Here is a 12,438-nt window from a genome sequence, read left to right as displayed (position 1 = left end):
TACATAAGCTGTAATGTCCTAGGATCTTATAGTGAAATGACATTAATTATTTCACAAATAAGGTAGATATAAATTACAACATGGTATTTAAACATCTAAAGGTTGGAGTTCTGAAATGGTTTTACAGGGCAAGAAACCCAAGTTGTTTTAATGCTTGTCAAAAGCTTATAAAAGGGACTAGATAAAATAAGGAGAAGTTATGAAGACAAAAAAGAGTAATGTGGGATTTAGGAAAACATTTAGCTGTCTTTGAAAAAATAGAGTGAGAAGACCAAGAGGAGGGGGATTGCTGACTTGGAAGACAGCAATGAGCCATTTAAGACAAGCACTTGTCCTGCCTTCTCCAGCTCTTAGACATGTGTATGTGTATATGACTCACTTGATCATGGCCAGTCACTCTGAAATTTTGGGATCAAGAACAGCTTTTTTTTCCACGGGTCAGATTACTGGCAGAACCCAGCTTGGTTTATTTTAATTGCTTTTTTCCTCCCCACCCATTAGTATACCTACTAATAACACAGAAATATTGTTTATCAAATGCATTGTTACTACACAGAAGAGAATTCCCTCATTCTCTGCAGTGTATTTTTAGACAGGATACAGAATCCTTTCATGTAGCCTTCTCTATTACAGAAATATATGTCTGAGCATCACAAAAGCTAGAGAAGAAAAACTTAAAGCTAAGGATGTGTTAGAGTCTATATAGTTGGGCAATGACACTGTAGTAATAACATATTACCAGTGGTGTTCCCTTTAGTTTTAGCATCATATGAATCTGACATAAATTATTTTGGCACCATATTAATCAGTATGAAGAAGCAGGTTTAATCTTGCACTGGAAAAAACTTTAAATTAGGGTTTGGATTATACCCAACATGAGGTTCTTATTAGTCAGTTTTCTGTAATCTGTTCAGACTAAGTAGAAGTATACACTCTGCTAAATTGTGTCCAACCACAAATGCTGTAAATTCAAATCTGTTTTGAGTAACAAAATTACACACAGGCCAATGAACTTTTGCCCCTGATTAAAACATCCAGAAGATTTGCCTTTTGTCTCTATAGGAACTACAGAAACTTTTTTTCTTCAACTGATATACCTTTATCTACTAAACAAACTGTCTGTGATTGATAGTGCTATGCATCTTTGAGTTTATAAAGACATCTTAGCCCTTGCTGGGCCCCCTTCCTCAGCAGTTTAGATCAGAGAAGGAAGGAGATGAAGGGGTGAAGGAGGCTGCTCCCCTCAGTCTATGGTTCTTCACCCTCACTCCCCTAGAAGGTTCCCTCTGTTTCTGGTCCACCCTGTAAGTTCACCAAACAGTGACTGGAAATCACTGGAAATTAGTCTTGTGCTGATTTGGAGTCAGGTCTGCTGAACTTCCACACTGATACCACCAAAAGCAACCTGCAATTTCTCTAAGACAGTGAACAAAAGGTATCTATGCAGAGACGTGAAAGACACTGGCATTAACATTACTCTATGGTTTTAATATGGTCATAATTAAATTGGACTAGATTCTCACTGGTTGTAAACCTGAGGCATTCTTTCCTTGTATGTTTTCCAGCTCCATGATATTGACTATTGCTACAACTAAGTAGCGAATCAATTTGCTAGTGAGGAGCAGAAAGACATCAAAGACAAAAATTGCCAGAGGACACTTATGTGTGGTGAAAATTTTTTACTCTTTTCACTGAATTTCCAAAGAGAAGTGAAACCAGACAAACACTGCCAAAACTGCTGCCTTTCTGCTGTTACTTCACTGAAAACAGAGAATTGGGTAACTTTATCACAGTAGCATACAAGTGTTTTCTAAATGCATGTTTCTCCACAGTCACAATTTCACCTTTCTCCTTCTAAGAGAATTCTCCAGTATATGTTGAGTACTACCATCTTTGGCCATGAGAACAGACTTAGTGACATTGCTTGTTTAAGCCATCTAAAAGCACCTGAAGAAAGTGATGTAGTACTGCAGCATCATGTTGCTAGCAAGGCGGTTGGACTAAAAATAGGGACAAGCAAAACTGAAACATTGCTATTTGTTGACTTTGTACTGTCATGGACTGTTGCCTTCTTTATCCTGGAAAAAAAATGGATGTCAGGCTGTTTTAAGGCTACATCTTAACAGAAGTAGGTCTATGAGCAGCACAACTAATGATGTCCCCAAAGATGTGTCCCATAGTTGAAGCTCCCTCTCACATCTCATACTCCCCTGTAACACAATATCCTTTGCTGTACTCCACCCATTCCTTTAGCAGTAAATCAGTAGTATTGGGAAAATCTCTAGCTTTCAAACTAGGTGGCACAACTTCCATTATGTCAGTAGAGCAAAGCCTACGAAGCAAGGTGGCCAATTCCAAACTGCCATGGTCTCTGGCTAGCACTTCCATGCCCCAACAAGGCACAGGGATTGTTTGGCAGAGGGCTCCTTATCATGGTCCTCAGCTATGCCAGGGACCATTCCTGTAGTTGCAAAAACCATCTCATACAAGCATGTAGGACCACAGCCTGTAGTTGCAAAGACCACCTCATACAAGCATGTAGGACTGCAACCTGGCACTTATTTATTAGGATAATCCATTAGGATAGATGTAACCTCTGTACCCCTCAGTTGTCTTGCTCTCCCAGGTGTTTGCTACATGTCCTTGAGTGCTAACGATGTGCTAATCAGGAACTATTCATCTTCAAAGGGTGAACCTAAGATCCTGTGTCTCTCTCATGAAGACCATAATAAATGATTTTTGGTGTATGATTAGAAGGTGTATTTGTGAGACTTGTATGGAACTGATAACTCCATACATACTCTTACAGGTAACATCTGCTCGAATGTCCAGCCATTTCTGTAGCTTTAAAAGATGAAGCTTCATAGCAACTAAAAATATTAATGTACTGATGGAGTAATGTTTGCCTGAATGGATGTTATATATGTTTCATTCAGTGAATATCTGTAAAGAACCTGTTATTTGAGAGATATTTGATATGCAAAATGCCTTTCTTCCTCTGGAAACCTCATGAGGTCCCTAGGATTTTAGGAAAATTCCTCCTGATCCACTTCTTCATCTCTCAGTGACTTTATGCTTTTAAAACTCTAGGCCTATGCGGCTAAGGATTTTAAAGCCTATTTTAGGAAGTGACATTAGCACTCACATCCCGCTGCATTTTGGTGAAACCTAGTGTCCAATTTTCAGGAGACTTTAGCTTCATATTGATTCAGAAAGGTATCTAGCAGAGAGCATCAAAGCACTTGGACTTAGTGTGAATTAGGCACCTAGAGTACTTTATCAATTTTAGACTACAATAAGGATATTATCTGAACCTGTTGGAGCCTTCAGGATCCATAGTGCTTACATTGCTTTGAAAATGGAACTAAGGTTGCAATGATGCTAGGTAATTTTGGAAATGCTGCTCTTCATCTTCTCGCACACTGCACTTCTCTCTAACATAGATTTACAGCAAAAGGTAAATAATAATTTCAGATCTCTTTACTGTTGTTTTTTTTCACTTGGGCTCAAAAGTAAAATTTCCACTGAAACCTGTGAGGTATCTAACTTTGAAATCAACCCTAAAAAAGTCACACAGAACATAATTGAGTTGTGTGAACTTCTAGAGGATTTATTGAAAACATCTCTATGGAAAACATATCAGTGTCTGTTCACAGTAATTGCAAAAAAATCATTGCTTCATTGTTAAATTCTGCCATTAGTTTGTGTGTAATTCCATGTGATTTCTGCACACTTGAGCAGAGTCCTCTGAAGTTTAATCCTTTTTATTTATCATACTGGTGTCCTCAACATAAAAAGGACATGGAACTGTTGGAACAAGTCCAGAGGAGGGCCACGAGGATGATCAGGGGACTGAAGCACCTCCTGTATGAAGACAGGCTGAAAAAGTTGGGGCTGTTCAGCCTGGAGAAGAGAAGGCTGCATGGAGACCTCATAGCAGCCTTCTAGTATCTGAAGGGGAGCTATAGGGATGCTGAGGATGGACTCTTCATTAGGGACTGTAGTGACAGGACAAGGGGTAATGGGATAAAACTTAGGGGAGGTTTAGATTGGATATAAGGAAGAAATTCTTTACTGTTAGGGTGGTGAGGCACTGGAATGGGTTGCCCAGTGACGTTGTGAATGCTTCATCCCTGGCAGTGTTCAAAGCCAGGCTAGATGAAGTCTTGTGTGGCATGCATTAGTGTGAGGTGTCCCTGCCCACGGCAGGGGGTTGGAACTAGATGATATTAAGGTCATTTCCAATCCTAACTATATTATCATTCTATGCTAATGTGCTTCTCACCTGTGATGATAATCTGTGCTAACATGAAACTGTATTCATTGATACAGAGCATTCTTGGTAGCAACTTGGTGACCTTCCTTCACTGCCTGTAATTTGAACCTTATCTAAAGTAGGAAAATTCTGTGAGGCAAATGTGGTAGTGAAAATCTACGTATATGTGTCATTAGATAGTTGTGTTTCCTGTAAAACAATCTGTGACAACTTTTATGTATATAGATAAATCTCAACATCGTCTTAACAAGGTGTTGCATAGAAGTCATGTAAGGTGCTGCAGGACAAAGAGCATGTGCTGCAGAAAATACCAGGGGAGAGGTGTGGGATGAGTTACACCTCTTAATGAGAAGTTAAAGGAAAAAGGAAAAAGCATGTAAAAAGAGGAAGACAAAACTGAACGCTGGCTCCTACTGGGATCTGAATTTGTTAGAAGTAGATGGCTGCACAGTGGTTAGAGAAATAGGAATTGTAGTGATGAGGGAGCACCCTGCTTCCAGTCATGTTGCCTGCCTGCTCAGCGCCAACAGGACGCTCCCACCATCCCTCTTACACATGTTCTTGGCACGGCACACCATCGGTCCCCTTGTTAAGGGCAGTGTTGCATAGTCCCGCCGGTCACTGTCTGTCCTGCACACTCCACTCCTGCTACCATCACCACGGCACTGGGAAATGTATTTATATTTAGTTTGCACTGGCAGAAGTACAGATGGAAGTTGAGAATAATGTATATTGTCAGTCTGAGAGTGACATTTTATTTAACTGACAAGAAAATGCACAGGGGTTAGTGGGAGCTGTATCGGCAATGAGATTGAAGCTGCCAGCTATGACTATGTTCAAATTTTCTCTTGTCCCAGCACAACTGTTGATTGGCAACAGCTCAGACTTAACAAATAGCATAGGGGTGGCACAGCTGTTCCCAAATGTTAAAAGCTATTGCATGAAAACCTTTGCTTTTGCCCTGTTGGTAGCGACACAAAGTATATTATATGCATATACACACATATGTGTTCTCCATTATTTTTTACTTATTAATTTATATATAACAGGTTCACCTCTTTCACTTCAATTAAGACCTTTAGTATTCTCTAAGCAACAAAAAAGCATATAAACACCTTATAAACTTTTGTAGCTCTGAAAATACATGTAACACTTATTCAGTCTGCCTTATAATCTTAATACAGCAATATTAGTAAGATCTCTATTAAGGAATGATGTAAAACGAAAGAAAAGAATTACTTTGGGCCCAAATGGCCAGATATGTCAAAACTGCTGGGTTAGTAGGACCCCACAAAACCAAAACCAAATCCAAAACTGCATAAATGCATATTAATCTTATGTCATTATATGCCAGGGAGCAGGCATATAATGACCTCTCTTCCCACACTGATGCATATCCTGCAGTCTGTGTGCTGGAACACACTGGTAAGCATCAGAGCTGTGTAAGCAGAAGGTACAAATAAAGCCAGGCTTGATTAGGACCTGGAGGCATTTAATTTTGCAACTGGCTTCCTATCACAGGGTGGCTCTCCCAGCAGAATCCATGCACTGGGGACTTCCACCAGCCTCCATGAGAAGTCCCCTGCTGCCTTCACTCTGAAAGCTGGCTGCCCCTGCCTGCACATCATGAGCACAAGGGGAATTAAACCTATCCCTGAAAGACCCATCTTCTGGTTGAGTCTGCTGTTTAACATAGCAGAGATGTGAACAGTTTCACATGAGAGCAGCCCTGTGGAGAAAGACTTGGGGGTGTTGGTTGATACAAAACTTAACAGGAGCCAGCAGTGTGCACTCACAGCCCAGAAAGCCAACCATACCCTGGGCTGCATCAAAAGGAGCGTGACCAGCAGGTCGAAGGAGGTGATCCTGCCCCTCTACCCTGCTCTCCTGAGACCTCACTTGGAGTATTGTGTGTAGTTCTGGTGTCCTCAACATAAAAAGGACATGGAACTGTTGAAATAAATCCAGAGGAGGGCCACGAGGATGATCAGGGAACTGGAGCACCTCCTGTATGAAGACAGGCTGAAAAAGTTGGGGCTGTTCAGCCTGGAGAAGAGAAGGCTGCGTGGAGATCTCATAGCAGCCTTCCAGTATCTGAAGGGGGTCTATAGGGATGCTGGGGAGGGACTATTCATTAGGGACTGTAGTGATAGGACAAGGGGTAATGGGTTAAAACTTAAACAGGGGAAGTTTAGACTGGATATAAGGAGGAAGTTCTTTACTGTGAGGGTGGTGAGGCATTCCACCTCAAATTCTATGATTTTCAATGTACGGTGTTCTTGCGGTTTACTCCTATTCTCTTTACAGCAAGAATGACAGGGTTTTGTTAACACAGCGCTCAGCTAGTCTTTTCAAAATCTCAGCTGGAAGAAAATATCACACATGATCATGTACTCAAACCTCAGATCATCTCGAAGCCAATACCACTGACCGCAATGCAGCATATACAGATTAAACTTGTCCATATCATAGCATCATAGGACAGTTAGGGCAGGGACAACTCACACTAAACCACATCACACAAGGCTCTGTCCGACCTGGCTTTGAACACTACTAGGGATGGAGCATTCATAACTTCCCTGGGCAACCATTCCAGTGCCTCACCACCGTTACAGTATCAATTCAGGGTAAATTTAGTCACTCTTTTCACTGACTGGATTTTAAAAGGGCTTTAGTTCTCTATGATTCAGGTTTTTAGATATTTTCTACATGGGTTTTTTTTTGACTCATTAGCTAGTACCCTTTGAAAAATTCCAAGAGATGCATTCACTTTCACTGATTCTTATCTACTAACAATGACCAGTGCCTAAATTTAGAATATGATAATCTGTTTTCCATGGCACTGAAAAGTCTAATCATATAAGGAGATCCAGCCTGGGAGGAAAAACTGGATTACACTTACTAATTTCCTAAGGCCTTATTATGTATAGCAATAATTAAATAATTTGGTTATTACTTTCTTGTCATTTCAGAAGATAAAAATGTCAGTGCGGTAATAAAATTCTTCATTTATTTGACAGTTGCAATCTGCAAGCAAGCAACTCAATGTCAGCATGATAACCTTTCGTATTTTTATATTGATTTTCTAAAATGAACATATCAAAGTCACCTTAATTCCATTAATGGTACTGCTTGAAATTATGGAACAATTGTTTTTTTGTAATTAAAATATCTACAGATATTTAAAATACACATTTTCCACATGCCCTGTCAAGCATACTCTTTATATGTATATGCTGGCAAATCAAAATCTTGTTCCCGCACATGTATTTTCTAACATGCATGTTTTACTACATGGTGATGTAATGGGATGAAAGGGCTACCAATACCATATATGAATGAATTGTTGCCAATAAATCCTGCGTAATATATCCAGATCTCCTGGATATCACATGAAGGAAAGGTCTGTAACTTAATTAGAATTCTAAATCACTTTATGATAGTTTTTGTTACACATTATTTTTACAGACACTGAATAGGACCATATTTGTACTTCTAGTTATATACAGCAGCCAAATCCATGCTGCCTTCTCTGTCCACAGGTTAAATACAGCCACAAAGCAGAAACCAAATAGTACCAAAGTGGTGCAAAAATGTGATAATGACAATGTGGAGACATACCATAGATTCAAGCACACTATCTGACAGTGCCTAATGGAAGTAGCCAAGACAATCATAACAACATGCACAATGTTATTTTCTCGGAGTATGGTCCTGGGCTTACCCAGACGCAGTGTCTTTGCAGCTGACAGCCTATGTTTTTAATTCCTTGATTTAGTCCAGTTATTTTTCCAACCCATCTAAAACAGCATGCACAACAGAGTTCCCCATCTTGGCTCTGCTCTTAGTGAATAACTGCCACCTCTGATCTAGTCAGCTTGACAGTCCCAGGTTTTATTTCATGCCCCCTACTACTTTTAGCCAAAGTGACCCAGTTTCTTATCCATCTTCACTATGCCACACCTCACCCTCATGCCTTATCCAGCTTAAAGAGTCCTAGTGCAGTTTAATAATCCATAATACATAAGCTATCCACAGAGTTTTCATCATACTTTTTGACCACCTCTGAATCTTCTCCAGTTTCAGATCATCTTTTTGGAGACTCAGGAACCAGAACTATGCACAGAATTCATGACACACACATAAAGACAGGTGCATAAAGTCTTCTGTTCTGTTCTCTTATTTCTAGTAATTCCAAACATTTCATTTGCCTTTATTGATTGATTCTGAATGTTCAGCTCACCTTTTCGCAGAACAATCTGTTGTAACACCAGTAACTGATTCCTATTTGGTATTCATTAGCTAATAGCCTATTGATCAGTGTCTGAAGCTTCTTTTTCCCCTATGCATCACTTCTCATCTGAATTTCATCTATCATTCTAACATGTGATCATTCAGGATCTTATAATCCTCTGTCATTCTTTACAACAGCCCTTATTCTAAATAACATACTAAATAAATAAATTATTTATTCTTCCTTTTACAAATCATTTATAAGTATTCTGATAAGCCCGCACATATGCGGAACAGCACCAGTGATATACCCATGCTACGAAAATTGAGAATACATTCCTGGCCTTTGTTTCCTACCTTTTAATCAGCTGTATTCTTCTGTGTGGAACATCGTTTTCATCACAGAGTAACTTTGCTTAATGAGTGTCCTGTCAAAAGCCTTTTGGTATGATCCAAGGAGACCACAACAACCAGGTCTCCATCTGATCACAGAAACACTCAAGAGCGCACCTGATGCTGGGGCCTCTACTGAAAAGCTCTTGTTTGAACAGCACTGGGAGAGTAACCAGCAATGGAAGTTGCATATTTTGCTAGAGCTTGATGTTGTTTCCCTGCAAAGAACATTAACTTACATTTTGTGTACACTGCTTCTCACACTGGGTGCCAACAGGTTTTTGTCTGGTTCCTGAAAGCCTTCACTTCATCACTCCTGTTCACACTTTATGTTTTACCAGAAATTATTTCCTTTTTTTTCTGCCCTATCTGAACTTTTACGATTTCCCTTCTAAGCCTTTGGCTGCATTATTATGTGTGTCTGCTTAAAATTCCCTCTTCTGCTTACCACATACTGTCTCACTTCTTTACCTAGGCAGCTTCATTTCACTGTAAGTCATGACTCAGTGTCAATTTTAAAAGAACAGGCCATCTTTTAAAATGTGTAATCAGCAGCAAATAACAGAATGGAAGTCTTCTCATTGGATACTTCTTACTGGATGCATAAGTTGAGTCAATGGTAAGCCATCTGTCTCAATACACAGCTATCTGATTTAAATATGCAGATGTTATCAGAGACTCACAGTAGGGGATTTCCAAAAGCAAACTTCATCCCAGTGGTGCTAACCTCCCTATCTCCATTTCTGTCATCACTGGAGACAGACATGTTCCTACGCAGGGTCACACAGTGTGGCTTAGTCAGATGAGTTTCCCAGTTTCAAGAAATATAGTGAAAGCTGGGGGAAAATAAAAAAAAAGGTGTTTGAAAGCCAAGAATAACTTGATAATATCCTTTCAGATTTCTTACATGCATATGAAAACCAAAAAATTTCTTCCTCTCTCCCATTTCAGTGTCTCAAAGTCTCCTAACTGGGTCTGTGTGGTTCCAAAAATACCACTAACTGTTGACCGGAGGGCTGATATTGTCACAAAATCAAACAGAAAACCATCAGTCAAACCCTATGATTCATAAACTCCAAGTAGACCTAATTACAAAGAAATGAAAGAATTTTTCCTTAAAAACTGGTATAAGTGAGCCACAATCTTCTGTGTTCCATTTCATTGCTGACTGAAAACCTTTGAAGCAGTAAACCTGTCCGAAACAGAGGACAGATGCAACAGGAAAATACTTCCCATTATATTTACTTGTTAGTAAAACATTCTTGGGAAAAAATAGACTAACTCAGTGAAGACCTTCATATTAGGATGTTTAACATAACATACATAGTAAAAAGTAATAGAGTGAAGTGAAGTTTTCAAAGTAATCAATGCACAAAGAAAACAAGTTCCCTTGATTTTCCTGCCTGTCTATCAAATATGGATAAAATTACACTGTGACAGGATTCCAAGAAAATTATTGGTCAGAGTTCATTTCAGATGTGCATGTTCTTCCTTTAAGAGAGGAAGGTAGCAATGAAGACTGTTTCAAAAGACACAGATTAACTACCAGAACCCAGAGGGATAAATAAAAGCGAAGTAAGGAAGTACACCTTACAGCCCAGGTATGTGGACACTGGGAACTAAATGCAGGTTTTCAAAAAAACATACTTTTTGTCAGATAAGAACAACCAAAACAAGTTTTCCATAACATTCAGGATCTGTTAGGTGATTTATTGGAACAATTTCCCAGGCTTTCAAACAGAGATAAGATAGGAGGAAACAAGCATGTGAGTGAGAGAAGGAAGAAAAGTGAGAAAAGGAAGGAAAAAGAAAGAAAGTTAACTCTACTCCAAAATGATTCTCTGATAAAACATTTGCCCAAAGTGATAGAGGGTAACCAGCTCCAAATCTACTCTGGTTGCTTCTGTTTTGGGCAAGTATGGTATTGGCATGACTCTTCTCAGTCTTGGAATTGCTCTGCTCTGCCTAAATAACTCAGTATTCATCAGGCAGGACAGGGCTGACTTCAGAACCTGCTGTCAGATGTTCCCACAGCTCATTCACAGGCCACCACCCAGTGAAATGGGCAGCCATTGACCGACAGGGGCTTTGCTGCATGTTGTAGCCCACTGGCCTACTGTGGGCTAGTTTCTCCTTCCTATGTCTTATATGAGCATGCACACAGATGCCTTAGCTTCTTTTGCACTTCATGAGCCTCAGGATTTGTCATTATTACCCTCCACTCATGCTGCCCATACTAGCACACACTGATGTACTGTTCCACGGGAAAAAACACTGAACAAAACCACTCTCATTCAATAAAGCTCTATATATTTTTTTTAAAGCAACCAGCAAGTAATAATTCCATAAATCTGCTACTCACAGGAAAGGTACGCGTCTTTGGCTAACATGGTGCATCCATTCACAAATGGGGAGTAAGGAAACTCAGTGTAGGAACTGTACAAACCAAGTATTGGAGGAAGATGGGTGCATTCTTTCCTTTTTTTCCCCGCCTTTGAAAGTAGGAAGGGGATTAATCATTAGATAGTATGGTAAGTGCACATTCTGTGAAGAGTCTTTTACTCTTGCAGATTTCAATTTTTGTCAGAAATTACTGGTGCTGCTGCCCCAAGAAGGGTGTAGCTATCCTTTGGAGAAAGGATATCCTTTGGATGAACGAGATGCATGTAACTGCAGCATGAGCTAACAAATTACAGAATCCACAGATATACCAAATGATCTGATTTTGAGATATTAAAATGAACTTTGCAGACCCATGCAATAAAATCATATAACCTCCATGTCATAAGCTACAGCAATAGGAAAAACAATTATTCACATAATTTCTCTTTATTTCAGTTCTCATTTCCACCTGTAATACTTGCTTACTGGTAAGTCTACTAAACGAAGTGGAGGAAAGAATCATGTGGAATTCTAATGCACTATACCACATCCCCTTGATGATTACTGAATAGTTGAATTAACTCTGAGGCCTACCATTTAGCCAGTTTTTAATCCATACCATGCGTGACTATAGATTCTTTAAGAATTTACCCTGTTAACCAACTCCCAATCTTTCAAACAAGCTTGACTCATGCAAGCCAAAAATCTTGTACATCTAATGTAATAACGCTGCTATTAATTACTGAAATACAAGCCAAATTACAATGCTTCTTAGTTAAACTCTTGCAAATGAGAAAAGAGTTTTAATTAACAATTACGGATTCTGCAGATGGAAATTCCTTTTTTTGGCACAGACTTTGAGTCAGAAGCTACAAGTGTTACATGTGACAGGCCAAAGCGGACATGAAACTGTTGATATGAATGACTTCTGACTAGTTTATAAAAAAAAACTTTAAAGATGCAGACTTAGCTGAAAAAGTTACATGCTATTTTTAAAAGCAAGAGATGCCTTGCATTATGCTTTTGCTTTCATTTACAAATACCTGTTACAAAACGCTACAGCCTTACAGAGTAAACCTAGCTTAATCAACACAATTACAACAAATATATCTTAAGATAAAAAGTGCTTTTATTCATGTTTAATTAGGAAAAGT

The 12,438-nt window shown here is 39.3% G+C and overlaps 1 protein-coding gene across 6 annotated transcripts in view; it reads right to left on the bottom strand.

Moving 5' to 3' along the window:
* KCNQ5 (potassium voltage-gated channel subfamily Q member 5) overlaps positions 1-12,438 on the bottom strand; it is a 271,782-nt gene that overhangs the window by 152,681 nt on the left and 106,663 nt on the right. The gene's annotated exons all lie outside the window — the stretch shown is intronic.

Source organism: Melopsittacus undulatus, chromosome 3 (assembly GCF_012275295.1).
Source record: "Melopsittacus undulatus isolate bMelUnd1 chromosome 3, bMelUnd1.mat.Z, whole genome shotgun sequence".
Taxonomy (NCBI): Eukaryota; Metazoa; Chordata; class Aves; order Psittaciformes; family Psittaculidae; genus Melopsittacus; species Melopsittacus undulatus.
Note: the sequence above shows the minus strand (reverse complement) of the source record. Positions and strands in the feature narration are given on the sequence as shown.